The sequence below is a fragment of the Heptranchias perlo genome, chromosome 18 (assembly GCF_035084215.1).
Source record: "Heptranchias perlo isolate sHepPer1 chromosome 18, sHepPer1.hap1, whole genome shotgun sequence".
NCBI lineage: Eukaryota > Metazoa > Chordata > Chondrichthyes > Hexanchiformes > Hexanchidae > Heptranchias > Heptranchias perlo.
The window spans coordinates 12,575,994-12,592,445 of NC_090342.1; positions in this window are offsets into that span (position 1 = coordinate 12,575,994).

Here is a 16,452-nt window from a genome sequence, read left to right on the forward strand (position 1 = left end):
TATAGCTGTAGCATAACTTCTATCCCCTTGTATTCAAGTCCTCTAGATATAAAGGCCAGCATCTTAGCTTACCCATTCAGAAAGAACCTAAAGACTCCCCATCAAAGTATTCAACTGTTTCTTAAATGATGCCAGGGTTTTTGCTTTCACTACGCAGCCTCAAAGTGCATTCCATGTTTTTATCATGTGTTGTCTGATATCAGTCATAAATTTGCCTTTTACTAGTTTGAACCTATGCTGTCTTGTTGCATTGTCATGGTTTAATTTGATGTTCTGCCCCAGATTTATCCTTTCCATACTATCATGTATACCTCTATAAGACTACCCCTTACTTGTCTTCTTTCAAGGCTGAAAACAACTTGCAATGATACAATGCCTTTAACTTACAAAAATGTCCCAAGGTATTTCATAAACAGGTATAAGAGAAACAGTTGCGGACATGAAAAGGAGATATTAGGACGGGTTATGGAGAGCTGGGTCAGAGGACTCGATCTTGAGGAGGTTTCTAAAGGTGGAGAGGTTTAGGTAGGGAGTTCAAAAGAGTGGGACTGAGCTGGATGAATGTTCTACAACCAGTGGTGGGTCAAGGGAGGCGGTGGAGGGGTGGGTGGGGGGGGTGGGTGGGTGGTGGGGTTTGCACAGTAGGCCACAGTAAGAAGAATAGAGTATTCTGGAGAGGCTAAACAACTGGAATAGATTGAATGGATGGGGTGGGGCAAAACCATGGAGAGATTTATAGACAAGGATTTTAAATGTGATGCATTGGGAAACTGGGAGCCAGTGTAGGGAAGCCAAGATGGATGTGATGGCCAAGTAGGACTTAATGTGGGATAGGATATGTGCAGACAATTTGGAGACTATAAAGGGTGGAGGATGGGAGGCACCAAGGAGAGCACTGGAGCGATTGAGTCTGAAAGTGATAAAAACATGGATAAGGGTTTCAGGATGGAGGGTATGGGAAAGGGGTGGAGGCAAGTATTGTGGCAGAGATGGAAGTAAGTGGTTGATGGATAGGATGTGGATTCAGCTCATAGTTGAACAGGACACAAAGATTATGGATAGATTGGTGTTTGGGGTGGAGACTCTTCACTGGAACACCATGCAGACCATACAGTCTACGCCTTCGGTGTCACAGTCTGGGCCTTCGGTGTCACAGTCTGGGCCTTCGGTGTCACAGTCTGGGCCTTCGGTGTCACAGTCTGGGCCTTCGGTGTCACAGTCTGGGCCTTCGGTGTCACAGTCTGCGCCTTCGGTGTCACAGTCTGGGCCTTCGTGTCACAGTCTGGGCCTTCGGTGTCACAGTCTGGGCCTTCGGTGTCACAGTCTGCGCCTTCGGTCTTACAGTCTGCACCTTCGATGTCACAGTCTGCACCTTCGATGTCACAGTCTGCACCTTCGGTTTTACAGTCTGCACCTTTGGTCTTACAGTCTGCACCTTCGATGTCACAGTCTGCGCCTTCGGTGTCACAGTCTGGGCCTTCGGTGTCACAGTCTGCGCCTTCGGTGTCACAGTCTGCGCCTTCGGTGTCACAGTCTGCGCCTTCGATGTCACAGTCTGCGCCTTCGGTGTCATAGTCTGCGCCTTCGGTCTTACAGTCTGCGCCTTCGATGTCACAGTCTGCGCCTTCGGTCGTACAGTCTGCACCTTCGGTCTTACAGTCTGCACCTTCGGTGTCACAGTCTGCGCCTCCGGTCTTACAGTCTGCGCCTCCGGTCTTACAGTCTGCGCCTCCGGTGTCACAGTCTGCGCCTCCGGTGTCACAGTCTGCGCCTCCGGTGTCACAGTCTGCGCCTTCGGTCTTACAGTCTGCACCTTCGGTTTTACAGTCTGCACCTTCGGTCTTACAGTCTGCACCTTCGGTGTCACAGTCTGCGCCTTCGGTGTCACAGTCTGGGCCTTCGGTGTCACAGTCTGGGCCTTCGGTGTCACAGTCTGGGCCTTCGGTGTCACAGTCTGCGCCTTCGGTGTCACAGTCTGGGCCTTCGTGTCACAGTCTGGGCCTTCGGTGTCACAGTCTGGGCCTTCGGTGTCACAGTCTGCGCCTTCGGTCTTACAGTCTGCACCTTCGATGTCACAGTCTGCACCTTCGATGTCACAGTCTGCACCTTCGGTTTTACAGTCTGCACCTTTGGTCTTACAGTCTGCACCTTCGATGTCACAGTCTGCGCCTTCGGTGTCACAGTCTGGGCCTTCGGTGTCACAGTCTGCGCCTTCGGTGTCACAGTCTGCGCCTTCGGTGTCACAGTCTGCGCCTTCGATGTCACAGTCTGCGCCTTCGGTGTCATAGTCTGCGCCTTCGGTCTTACAGTCTGCGCCTTCGATGTCACAGTCTGCGCCTTCGGTCGTACAGTCTGCACCTTCGGTCTTACAGTCTGCACCTTCGGTGTCACAGTCTGCGCCTCCGGTCTTACAGTCTGCGCCTCCGGTCTTACAGTCTGCGCCTCCGGTGTCACAGTCTGCGCCTCCGGTGTCACAGTCTGCGCCTCCGGTGTCACAGTCTGCGCCTTCGGTCTTACAGTCTGCACCTTCGGTTTTACAGTCTGCACCTTCGGTCTTACAGTCTGCACCTTCGGTGTCACAGTCTGCGCCTTCGGTGTCACAGTCTGCGCCTTCGGTGTCACAGTCTGCACCTTCGGTTTTACAGTCTGCGCCTTCGGTTTTACAGTCTGCACCTTCGGTGTCACTGTCTGCACCTTCGGTCTTACAGTCTGCACCTTCGGTGTCACAGTCTTTGCCTCCGGTGTCACAGTCTGCACCTTCGGTTTTACAGTCTGCACCTTCGGTCTTACAGTCTGCGCCTTCGGTGTCACAGTCTGCGCCTTCGGTGTCACAGTCTGCGCCATCGGTGTCACAGTCTGCGCCTTCGGTTTTACAGTCTGCGCCTCCGGTCTTACAGTCTGCGCCTCCGGTGTCACAGTCTGCGCCTTCAGTGTCGACCTATTTTTTTATTCACTCAGGCTCCTAGGCTGCTGGAACCTGCTCGGCCTTGCTAGTTTTTTGTGCTTTCATATCTACCTGCCTTATCGTGAACCTCCTCAGCTATTCTCAATTCTCTGTGCCTCATAAATGTCTTTCATTTCTTTGATTTCTCTCATTATGCCTTCTATTGTCTCATGCTAATATCTTTTCTACTTAAGCACTTTACAGGTTATTATATTTATTTTTTCATGTATGTGCGTGTGTGTGAGTGTATGCATGTGTGTATGTCAAGGACCAGAGGACATAGACATAAGGTGATTGGCAAAAGAACCAAAGGTGACATTGAGGAAAAACTTTTTTACACAGTGAGTGGTTAGGATCTGGAATGCACTTCCCAAGGGTGTGGTGGAGGCAGATTCAATCATGGCCTTCAAAAGGGAACTGGATAAGTACTTGAAAGCAAAAGATTTGCAGGGCTACGGGGAAAGGGCGGGGGAGTGGGACTAGCTGGATTGATCTTGTATAGAGCTGGCATGGACTTGATGGGCCAAATGGCGTCCTTCCCTTCTGTAACCTTTCTATGATTCTTCTATGATACAATACATGTGTGTATGCGTGTGTGTGTATATATATATGTGTGTGTGCATCCACATGCCTGTGTAATTTCTTCCCCCCTGTGCCCCTTTGTTCTGCTCCCCCGATAAAGACTCCATACCTGAAATGTTAACTTGTCCGTTCTCTCCACAGGTGCTGACTGATTTGCTGAGTGTTTCCATTTTCTGTTTCTGTTCCCTTACACGCAGGGCTGACACACGAATGCTGCCCCTCTGAAACAAACAAGTGCCAATGCAAAAAGCACCTTGAGTCAGTCATGTAGAAACACCGGTCCACGAAGCATTCCACTCAGCACTTCCCCCATCCGACAGAGCTTCCTAACAAGTGCTTGCTGCTTCTTTCCCTCCAGCCAGACATGAAACTGGACAGTTTCAAAATTCTGTGGAAGTTTATAACAAAAATATTTCTCCTTTAGAATATCTGCTTTCAAAATTTCGCAAACCGCTTCTCTCAAATATGAGAACAGAAATCCCATTTTTAACCTACAAGGAGCATGCAAACAAGAATTTGTTTCCCTGTAGGATTTGATCCTTCTTCAATTGCTAAAACCTTCTTAATTAACGGGAATAAAACATATTTTCATCTTCAATTATTTATAAGCAATTTTTTAAATGAAAGTACCATGCTGAAATGTTGACTATGGTGGCCCCTTGTGTATTCTATTGGATGAGTACCGGAGGCACAAAAGACTCGGGCAGCATTCTCTTCCACAAACAGCGTGGCAGATGAAAGCCATTAAAACAAGATTAGAAGCTATTTCCTCCATCAAGTGAATCTCCCAGCACATCTTTCACAGAGGAAGAATCCTTCACATAACACCCTGTGTCTGCGAGACAAATGAATGCATTAATGCCGTTGACTGTTTCTTGATGGACTACAAATGGACACAATATAGAACGATATTTGAACAGTGATGATTTGTGCTTTCTTCTCCGGGTGCAAGTTGATTGCAAGGACTCCTACATGGCCAGGTAATAGCCAAGGGATGTGGTGGGGTGGGGGGAGGGGGTCATGCATCTTAATAGCTTCAAAATCAGAAGGATCTGCAACTTATAGGCTTCGACTGGAGTGTGAATGGAAGGTATAAATATTAATAGCCCTGGCTAGGATTTGGCAGACAAGCTGTCTGAAATCTCACAGTAGGAAGATGGAAGCAGCTTTGGAAAGAGCAGACAGGTTCTCCCAACTGGAAATGATCTGACAGCTTGTGTATAAATACATTTCCCTTGGCTGTGCACTTAAGTTTCTGAACCTTGTTCAGGACACTGATTCAAACATTTCATCCATTTTGAGATGTGTACACAGCTTACCTCACGAAATCATGTATGTTCTAAAGTCTAATCTAGTTGCTTTTAGGTGGAGCTCATCAGAATTCTTTAAAAACTATAAAAGCTCAGTGATTAATGTTACCGGGGAGAGATGCAGGCATCAATTCTTACCGCAGTTGTGGACTAGAAATCATTTGTGGTGGTTTATTTTTCTGCTGGCACCACTTTTGGAATATTTGCTCCCCATACTAACTGCCATCAGGACCTTGTTTTGCTCATAGCCCTGATAACTTCACATCAATGACAGACAGCAAGAATAAAGTATAGTCCATTACTTTACCCCAGAAGGTAGCAAATTGAAATGCCAACATGTTTCACAGAACAAACAAACAAAGCATCTTCATGGCTAAATAGTCCCTGAATGGCAATCATTTGCTACTTCATTTCCACCTTCTGCTTCTTCCACCTTTACCTATCCATCTCACACCATTCCTTTCCCACTCACTGCTCTCCTTTAAAGCCTATACACTCTATTAAAGCTATTCTCTCTCCTGACCTATCTCTCTTATGGTCACTGCCAATTTACACCTCCAAAATATTGTCCATCTCCATCCAGCAACCCTCACCCATGTCATGGTCACCACCAGGCTTGACTTTTCCAATGTCCTCCTAGCCATGTCACACCTTCATCCTACACAACTCATTCAGCGCTCCACCACCCATATCCTATCCCATACTAAGTCCCACTAACCTATTAATCCAGTCAGTCCTTGGTGTGCTCCACAGGTTCCCCATCCCCCAATATATTAATTTCAAAACCCTCATCCTCATTTACAAATCTTTCAATGGCCTTTCTCCTCCCTACCTCTAAAACTCACCACCAATCCTACATCCAAGTTTAAGTGTCACCTTAGTTGTATCAGTAGCAGTCTTACCTCTGATTCAGAAGATTGTGGCTTCATAGCCATTTTGGACTTGAGAACATGATGTCGACTGACACTTCAGTGCAGTACTGAGGGAGGGTTGTATTGTCAGAGGCTTTGTCTTTTGGATAAGATGTTAAGTTGACCCTATACCCGCTCAGACAGACATAAACAACGCCTTAGCACTATTTGAAGAAGAGGAGGGAGTTCTAGCCAGCACACCTCTCTTAACCACACCACCAAAAATAGATTACCTGGTCATTCATTTGCTGCTTATGGGATCTTGTGGTGTGCAAATTGGCTGCCATGTTTGTCTACATAACAACAGTAACTGCACTTCAATGTCATCCATTGGTTGTAGAGCGCTTTGGTACATCCTGAAGACACTATAAATCACTATAAAATTGCAAGTTCTTTCTTTCTTGAACCCTCACCTTTGCTACATCTCTGCCCACCTTCAAAAACCTATTTGTTTGAGTCACTTTCAGTTACCTCTTCTAATCTCTCCCAAATCCTGCTTGGTGTCCGATCTATTGCTTTTGTGAAACAGTATAAGTTGTTTCACCACATTAGAGATGCTATATTAATGTAAGTTATAATAAAACCTTCTGCATCTTTTGAGAGTTGACGATTTTGGAAAGTGATCTAGTCAACATAATTAATTTGAAGCTTAATCCAGTAGCAGTTGTTGGTGTAGCTTTTTAATTAGGGTTCAAAGTTCTGTGTGTGAATCTAGCTCAGGTAACCATAGTGAAAGGCCGCATGGAAGAAAGCATTGAAGCTGAGGTCAAACACGATAAAGATCTCTTCAGTATTTCTGAGTATTGCTGCTCTATCTCAAAACGTGTCATTCTCTGTCTTGCTGCTGTTCCTCTGTATGTCGGTCAGCCGTTTTCAATCTTAACTCTGAAGTACACCTGTTCTTCATGAATTTCCCACAGCCAGTTTCTCAATTTCATTTTTGACACCCACAAATATTCATGATTACTTAGTCCTGACATCGAGCACATTGATGAATGACATTTTGGCAGAACTTGATTAATATGCACTCAGCTCTTCCTCAGTAACTTTAGCGCTGAAAATCAACATTAGTTTGAAATAAAATGTTTTTTTTCTAATATCTGTCCTGACAACAATACAAAGTGATTTACAAAATGTGGCGACACATTCTGACATCTTTTGGGGATTGTTCTTTCAGTTAATTACTGATTCCATAATGGGGTTTAATCTTTCTGGTTAATGCATTTGTGTAAGATTCCTTTTTAACACAGTTAGCTAGCCTGTTTAAAATGAATGGGTCAAGGGCAGTTAAGAGTCAACCACATTAATGTGGAACTGAAGTCATATATAGGTCAGAGCTGGTAAGTACAGCAGGTTTCTTTCCCTAAAGGACATTAGTGAACCTGTTGGGTTTTTACAATATTCTCTTTCTATTTCAAGAATTTTTATTCAACTGAATTCAAATTCTCAAACTACCATGGTGGGATTTGAACTCACATCTACAGGACTGACTAGTCCAGTAACAGAACCACTATGCTACTGAACCCATAACTCTGGTAGTACTCTTAACTCAGAGTCAGAAGGCTGTAGGTTTAAGCCCCACTTCACAGACGAGCAGATAACCTAGGTTGACACTCCAGTGTAGTACTGAGGGAGTGCTGCTCTGTTGGAGGTGACATAGTTCAGATGAGATATTAAATGATGCCCTGTCGCTCTCTCAAGTGGACGTAAAAGATCCCATGGCACTATTTCGAAGAAGAGCAGGGGAGTTCCTCCCGGTGTACTGGAAAATACTTGATTGAGTTTTTTGATGAGGTAACAGAGAGGGTAGATGAGGGCAATCCGGTTGATGTGGTGTATATGGACTTTCAAAAGGTGTTTGATAAAGTGCCACATCATAGGCTTGTCAGCAAAATTGAAGCCCATGGAATAAAAGGGGCAGTGGCAGCATGGTCACAAAATTGACTAAGTGACAGGAAACAGAGAGTCGTGGTGAACGGCTGTTTTTCGGACTGGAGGGATTGCTACTAGGACCACTGCTTTTTTGATACATCCAAGTCCAAGTCATTAATATATATCGGGCACAATTTCAAAATTTGCAGATGACACAAAACTTGGAAGTGCAATAAACAGTGAGGAGGATAGTAGAAGACATCAAGAGGACATAGACAAGCTGGTGGAATGGACAGACACATGGCTGATGAAATTTAATGCAAAGAAGTGCGAAGTGATACATTTTGGCAGAAAGAATGAGGAGAGGCAATATAAACGCAATGGTACAATTCTAAAGGGGGTGCAGGAACAGAGAGATCTGGGGGTATATGTGCACAAATCTTTGAAGGTGGCAAGATAGGTTGAGAAAGCGGTTAAAAAAGCAGACGGGATCCTGGGCTTTATAAATAGAGGCATAGAGTACAAAAGCAAGGAAGTTATGAGGAACATTTATAAAACACTGGTTCGGCCACAACTGGAGAATTGTGTCCAATTGTGGGCACCGCACTTTAGGAAGTATGTGAAGGCCTTAGAGAGGGTGCAGAAAAGATTTACTAGAATGGTTCCAGGGATGAGGGACTTCAGTTACATGGATAGACTGGAGAAGCTGGGGTTGTTCTCCTTAGAGCAGAGAAGGTTGAAAAGAGATTTAATAGAGGTGTTCAAAATCATGACGGGATTAGATAAAGTAAATAAAGAGAAACTGTTCCCGTTGACAGAAGGGTCGAGAACCAGAGGACACAGATTTAAGGTAATTGGCAAAAGAACCAAAGGCGACGTGAGGAAAAACTTTTTTACGCAGCGGGTAGTTGTGATCTGGAATGTGTTGCCTGAAAGGGTGGTGGATGCAGATTCAATCATGGCTTTCCAAAACGAATTGGATAAATATTTGAAGGGAAAAAATTTGCAGGACTACGGGGAAAGAGTAGGGGAATGGGACTAACTGGACTGCTCTTACAAAGAGCCGGCACAGGCTCAATGGACCAAATGGCCTCCTTCTGTGCTGTAACGATTCTATGATTTTATATTTATCCCTCAAACAACACCTAAAAATGGATTGTCTGGTCATTATCACGTTGCTGTTTGTGGGAGCTTGCTGTACACAAATTGGCTGCGGCATTTTCCTATCTTACAACAATGACTACACTTCAAAAGTACTTCACTGGCTGTGATACATTTTTGAATGTCCTGAGGTTGTGAAATGTGCTATATAAATGCAAGTTTTTTTTTCTTATCAGAGTACTTTATAATTAGAGTTGCTGGATTGAAAAGTACATATTTTTTTAAACCTATTTATTATAATGATAACTAGTTTGATTCAATATAACAGGGAAATGGAACAAAAAGTTTTTCTTTTCTCAAGGAAGGAGACTTTTACACTCGAATACTATTGCCTCCCATCTTGACACTTTAATTTGCAGCCTGATAGGATTTCTGTTTAATGTACTCCTGGAAGAAAGGTTGATGAAAGAACTGACACAGGTAAAGGATAAGTGCAAGATCACTGTCACACATTGTATCATCTGATACAATTTCTTAAAGGTTTCTAAAATATAAATGACTGTACTTTTCGAACAATGTGACAGGTATGTGATAGAAATAAAAGCCAAAAATGTTTAGGCACAATGGCTGTTGAAGAAGCAAAATATATCTTAGAACTGTATCTCTGCAAAACCTCTTAGATCAGAGATAGTTATTATAATGACCAAAGAGGAAAGCAGCATACTTTAACAGGGCTTAAATAGAGTTAACACCTCAGTGGAGACTAGCCATCACTGTGACATCAGGGGGGTAAATTTTAACCCCCAAGAACAGGTGGGTTGGGGATCGGATAGGAGGTTAAAATAACAGCTTTTTAGAGCAGGACCACATCCCAGCTCCAACTCACCCACTTCTGCGTTTAACCCAGGCAGGTTTGTCTGCATGCGGACAGCAGATACCAGGAAGTCCAGCCCCCACTTAAGGCCAGCGGACCGATACTTAAAAGGGTGATGTACCTCATCGAAATACTTGAGGTACTTAATATTTTGTGTATTGGAACAGTAAAATGAATTTAACCTTACCTGTTCAGGTTTCCCATCGCTTCCAATTCACATCAGGTTAAAGCAGACGGGAAGGGCCGGATCCACGAGATGAGTGCCTTTATTGCACCGGACGAGCAGGAGAGCTTCATCCAGGCCTAACAAGCTCACTTGGACGACAGGAACCCCGCGATTAGCGCCCCCTCCCGATGGAGGAACCCCACCTACCGCCGACTCTTCACCCGACTTCCAGCAACCTCTGATCATCTTCCCGGCCCCGTGACCTTCATCCCGATATCATCCCCGCGCACCCGCCGCACCGATCTCATCCCCGGCCCAAGATCCCTCCCTCCCTCCCTCCCTCCGATCTTCGGCTGCGATCAGCCTGTCAATCGCTGCTGGGCTCGAAACCCGGAAGTAAAATTTATTGGCCTCATTACCTTCTGGGTTTCGCACCCGAAAATTATCCCCCCGCTCCCTTCCCGGCTAGAAGTGAAAATTCTGCCCCAGATGTCAGAGGTCTTTCCTTAGTGACATCAAGATTGCTTGAGTTTGTTTTTCATCCCCAACAATGTAAGTGTAGGATATCACACTGTTGATGGCTTGTTTCCATTAACTCCCAAACCCGCGACCTCTACCACCTAGAAGGACAAGGGCAGCAGGCACATGGGAACAACACCACCTGCACATTCCCCTCCAAGTTACACACCATCCCGACTTGGAAATATATCGCCGTTCCTTCATCGTCGCTGGGTCAAAATCCTGGAACTCCCTATCTAACAGCACTGTGGGAGAACCTTCATCACACGGACTGCAGCGGTTCAAGAAGGCGGCTCACCACCACCTTCTCAAGGACAATTAGGGATGGGCAATAAATGCTGGCCTTGCCAGCGACTCCCACATCCCATGAACGAATAAAAAAAACTTATCACAATTATGAAAGGCCCATAACTCACAAGTGCTATAGGGCTTTCAAAGAAGGAAAGAAAAATCAGAATATACAATCGTAGGGTGTGATATATATGTTGGACAAATTGCTATCACATTCTAGAAAGAAGGAGCATTTTATTCTCCACAATTGGGATTGAGTGCATGAGCAGTTGTTTGTTAACTAGAGTTATACGTAGGGCTTTAGTAAGTGATGAAATGCTGGAGTCCGCCGGATGATGTACAATTGAAAGATCTGCTAAAGTTTGTTTCATTTTGTCAGGCAGGATGGTAATTTTTTGTGGGATAAAATTTTCATCTAAACTCATACTTTGTTACCCGGTGATAAAACATTAAATATAAAAGATGCCGTCCTCGTTTGAACTGAATGGTTTTGTTCTTGATGAGAAAATCTTACTGCCTTGAGTGTGGCTAGGAGCCTTTCCTCTTAATACTGAAACAAATCAAATTTATGGGGCCCGATTTTAGCACCCGCTACCGGGTGCGTTCTCGGCGGGGGGGGCCCCGAAAATCCCGAAATCCAGGTGCGGCACCGGATCGCGCCTCGATCCCGCCCACTTCCGGGTTCCCCGATGACGTGCCGGCGTGCGCGCGCAGCCTCCGCTGGTGGGAATCCCGCAGGCAATTAAAGCCAGCAGGATGCCACTTGAGTGTATTTACTTTGCTTGTTCAGGTCATTCACTGACCTGATTAAAGGACTGTGTGTAATTTTGGATAAACATGGGACTGTTTCACACACTGGGGGAAACAGTCCCAGTTGAAATGGACGTGTTGCAGCTGTCAGCCTGTGGCAGCTGCAAAGGTCCATTTGACAGGTGGGAGGGGGAGACCCTCACTCATTGCAGGAGGCCACTCTGTCACTTGGGACAAAGTTTGGCCTCCACCACCCTCCTCCTGATGGTCGAAGTCACCAACCTGCACACTTACCCCGGGGTCCGGAGACATGTACCTACCTTGAGGACCCCCTCAGATGTACATCTTGCGGATGGGGGCCGCCGTAGCTGCAGTCATGACCTCCTCGGAGGGCGAACAGCATCACCAGCCTCACCAGCCTCGCCATCCACGCCATCCACCTCTGACACGTGGAGCTCCACAACAGAGTGCTGTGACACATCCACCTGTACAGCAGGAGGGAGGGCTACCGCAGAGAGAGATGCGTCGCAGTGGGCACTACCCTCGCCACATGTTCCACAGACCGAGGCTCAGCCTCCTGGACCTCTCTGATCAGCAGTGCACACGGACGCTCAGAGTCAGTCGACATGTAGTCGTGGACATCTGCAGCCTCTTTCATGCCGAGCTGCTCCTGGCTGGCCCATGCACCATCTTCCTACCTGTCGCTGTCAAAGTCACCACTGCCCTCCCGAACTTCTGCTCCACAGCCTTCCAGGCTGCAACCGGGGTATTCCCCGATGTCTCTCAGTCGTTTGCGCAGAAGAGCCCTGCAAATACACCTACACCCACTCTGCAGTGACACACTGGGTGGCATCAGTGGTGGGTCCTCATAGGGATACCCAGGAGCGGGCATTATTGCACAAACCGGACAGGATTCGCGAAGACATGGCAGTAGTGGTGCCAATATAATGTGTGATGTGAGTTGTTCTTTAATTCAATAGAAGTAAGAACCATGACAAACCCTCAAACACCCTTGTGCATCCCCTTCATGCTCACGACACGTTTGCCTTACGCTGCCTACTGCACATATGTGATGCATGCCCTGTGGCTGCAGCACAGGTGGTGGCAGGTTGAGTGAGGCTGGCCGTGAGAGAGATGCACGAGAGGGTGAGTATGGGATAGAGCCATGAGATTGTATGAGGATTGGGTTGCGTGGTAGTGGCGGGGTGAGTACTCGCGAGGTGAGTAGGTGCAGGTAAGATGAGGATGAGGTTTGAGTGGGTATGAGGGGTGATGTGACAGAGTAGTGTTGGCAGTGCCGAAGGAGATGTGGGGTGGGGGCAGTGTTGTGGCAGACGGAGTGTAGGGGAAAGACTACGTGTTCTCACTGTGGCTGACCTACTGAGGTCATTGGAGCGCCTCCTGCACTGTATGCAGGTGGGCGATATGTTGGTGGCGCTGGTGACCTCCTCTGCCACCTCGAGCCAGGCCTTCTTGGTGACAGAGGCAGGCCGCTTCCTCTCGCCCGCCGGGTGGAAGATCTCTGTCCTCCCCCTCCGCCTCACCCCATCTAATGATACCTGGGGTGAGGCATCATTAAACTGGGAGCAGCCTTCCCCCTGGGCTGCTCCATGCTGTAATTTTTGCTGTTTGTGGCAGCATCTGTCAGTGGAGGACTGCCCCTTTAAATAGAGTGCCTCCAGCTGACAGATCTTACTGCGCATGCGCAGCCCGCCCGACGCGCAGATCAGCAGCGGGGAACCCGGAGTAGCAGGTAAGTGGATCTAATTAGTGTGTTGCCTGCTACGATCGCGCGGGCAACCCACTAATTTCACAACGCGCCCGCTGGCCCACCCGCCGAGAACCCGCACCCCTGGTAAAATCGGGCCTTTGTGATTCAAATGATCCATCTCTCAATTCAACAAAAATGATGTCAGGTAGACATTAACAATGTCATCTGTAGTGTGGGGTTACGGGATTTTCTCTGTAACTGGACATCCCACTAGGAATTTGATGCAGTCAGGTAGAAAAATTAGGGCAAAGACATGTACGAACCATTAAATTATCCCAAATCTCCTCAAGTCAACATTAATGCAACACACAAATCTTTGTCAGCAATAAAGCAAGATCTTGGAGTGGTTTGCAATTTTGCTGACCAGCATGGAATGTGATGGAATGCTCACCACTCACCTGGATGGGTAAAACTGCAACATTATTCAAGAGGCTCGATATCATCCAGTTAAGAGCAGCTTGTTTGGTCAATGCTCCTGACATTGGACTCAATATCCACACCCTCCACTACCAGTGCACTGTGTCTGTAGTATGTATGCCATCTTTCGGATGAGATGTTAATCCGAGGCCCCGTCTGCTTTCACAGGTGAACACAAAGATCCCATGGCATTATTTCGAAGAAGTGCAGAGGAGTTCTCCCCAGTGTTCTGTCCCACATTTATCCCTCAAACAAGATCACTAAAATAGATTATCTGATCATTATCTCATTGCTGTTTGTGGGACCTTGCTGTGTGCAAATTGGCTGCAGCGTTTCCTACATTACAACAGTGTCTACACTTCAAAAATCTTTCATTCGCTGTAAAGTGCTTCGGCACATCCTGAGGTCGTGAAAGGCGCTATATAAATGCAAGTTATTATTCTACAAGATGCACTGCAGCAATGCACCATGGTTACTTCAATAGCACCTTCCTCCCCTGTGACTCTACCACCAAGAAGGACAAGAGCAACAATGTTCTGGGAACGCCTTCACTTCCAAGTTACCCTCCAAGTGACTTGGACTTGTATCTCCATTTCTTCATTGTTGTGGGACGAATATCCTGCAATTTCCTACTTCTTATGGGAGCACCAGGACAACAAGGACTGCAGTGGTTAAAGGACCTTTCATGACCTCAGGATGTCTCAAAGTACTTTACAGCCAATGAAAGACTTTTGAAGTGTAGAAACTGTTGTAATGTAGGAAATGCTGCAGCCAATTTGCACACAGCAAACTCCCACAAACAGCAATGAGATAAATGACCAGATAGTCTATTTTAGTGATAATGTTTGAGGGATAAATGTGGGCCAGAACACTGGGGAGAACTCCCCTGCTCTTCTTCGAAATAATGCCATGGGATCTTTTGTGTCCACCTGAGAGGGCAGACGGAGCCTCAGTTTAACATTTCATCCGAAAGATGGCATACGTGCTGCAGCCACAGTGCACTGGTAGTGGAGGGGGTGGATATTGAGTCCAGTGTCAGGAGCACTGATCAAACAAGCTGCTCTCTACTGGGCACTGGGGAAAACTTCCCTGCTCTTCTTTGAAATAGTGCCATGGGATCTTTTACGTTCACCTGAGAGGGCAGACGGGGCCTCGGTTTAACGTCTCGTCTGAAAGGCGGCACCTCCGACAGTGCAGCACTCTCTCAGTATGCACTGGAGAGTCAGCCTAGATTATGTGCTCAAGGTTTTGGAGTAGGAATAAGTTCAATCCCTTTACCATATGCCTATTTGCAGGCAGGAATGCGAGGCCATCATTCTTTGAAGTTATACATGGAGGTGTTGGCACTGTGAACAAGCATGCGGCAATGCTATGGTTTCACTAACCACTTGACAGCTGAAATTGAAGTTTGAGAAAAGTTTATTATTTTCTTTTTTTTGATATTTTCATTCACACCAGTCTTCTGATGTGCCTGTTGTTTGTGAAACCATGTAATACAATCCGTTGTTATTAATCTGACCTGTCAATTTTAGATTTGGGTAACTGCAACGAAACATTATCACCATATAAATTACAGCAGAGAAGAAGGCCATTTGGCCCATCATGCCTGTGCAGTTCTAACTCTTCAACTGGAGCTATTAACTCTAATCCCATTTCTCTGTCCTTTCCTGATATCCTTTTATACTCTTTCTTTTCAATTACGTATCCAATTCTCTTTTAAATCGTGTTGTCGTCTAACAGCTGATTGTAGTAAAGCATTCCTTGCTCTAATAATCCTCTGTTTGAAAAGGAAATTCTTCTCACTTGCCCCTTCATTCCTCTCATGTTAATTCTGAGTCCATGTCTCCTTGTTACTGTTTAGCAACCAGCAGAAACATTCTTCCATTAGTCATCCTTAAAAATGTTATCATAATTTTGCATACTTTAGTAAATCTGTTGCAGTATATGTCACTTTATAAAAATCATTGAAGAATCTAACGTCTCAAACCAAATAAACACAGGAGAAGGAATGGAAATCTATCCCATTTAATGAGTGAGAAAAGCAGAACAAACTCACGAGTGGCTTCATCATTCATATGTTGCGATGGTCTTCCTGGTCCATGGTAAATATTAGAATTCTTTTCATACAACAAATAGCAAATTTGAGATTGTTTTGTTTAAAATAAAGTAATAATTTTAAGTTTAAATACATTGTTTGTGGAATCATATAGTACAAGTGCTTTCAAGACTGAGGTCGATAGATTTTTGTTGGGTAAGTGTATCAAGGGATATGGAGCTAAGGTGGGAAAATGGAGTTGAGGTACAGATCAGCCATGATCTATTTGAATGACAGAGCAGGCCCGAGGGGCTGAATGGCCTCCTCCTGTTCCCAGTGTTGCTATATTACTAAGATGCAAAATTTTTTAAAGCTATGTTTTAGTAGTTTTATTGCAAATGATTCTAAATATTAACATACTCCACCATGGTGGCTGCCTCTCACCTCCCTCTCCAGTCGTGACTTTGTATCTTTTTCAAAAGCCTCTTTGTGGATATGAACTGTAAAATTCATGAGACAATTTCAGCCCCTTACATTAGTGAGCCATGGGGTAGTATGACTATCTTGTTCCATAACTCAGTACAAAGATTATGATAGGGAAGGATGAAAGGATACTTCTGGCTGCTATGTGAACAGACATCATAAATGCTGATTTTACTCGAAGTACCCATCAGAGGAAGGCTTTGCACATGTATTTGCAACGTCACAACACGTAGCAACCAGAGCATTCTTCCCTCCCCATTTTAATAAATTTCCTTTGGGTACACATAGAAACATAGAAAATAGGAGCAAGAGTAGGCCATTCGGCCCTTCGGGCCTGCTCCACCATTCAAAATAATCATGGCTGATCGTCTAACTCAGTGCCCTGTTTCCGCTTTTTCCCCGTATCCCTTGATCCCTTTAGCATTA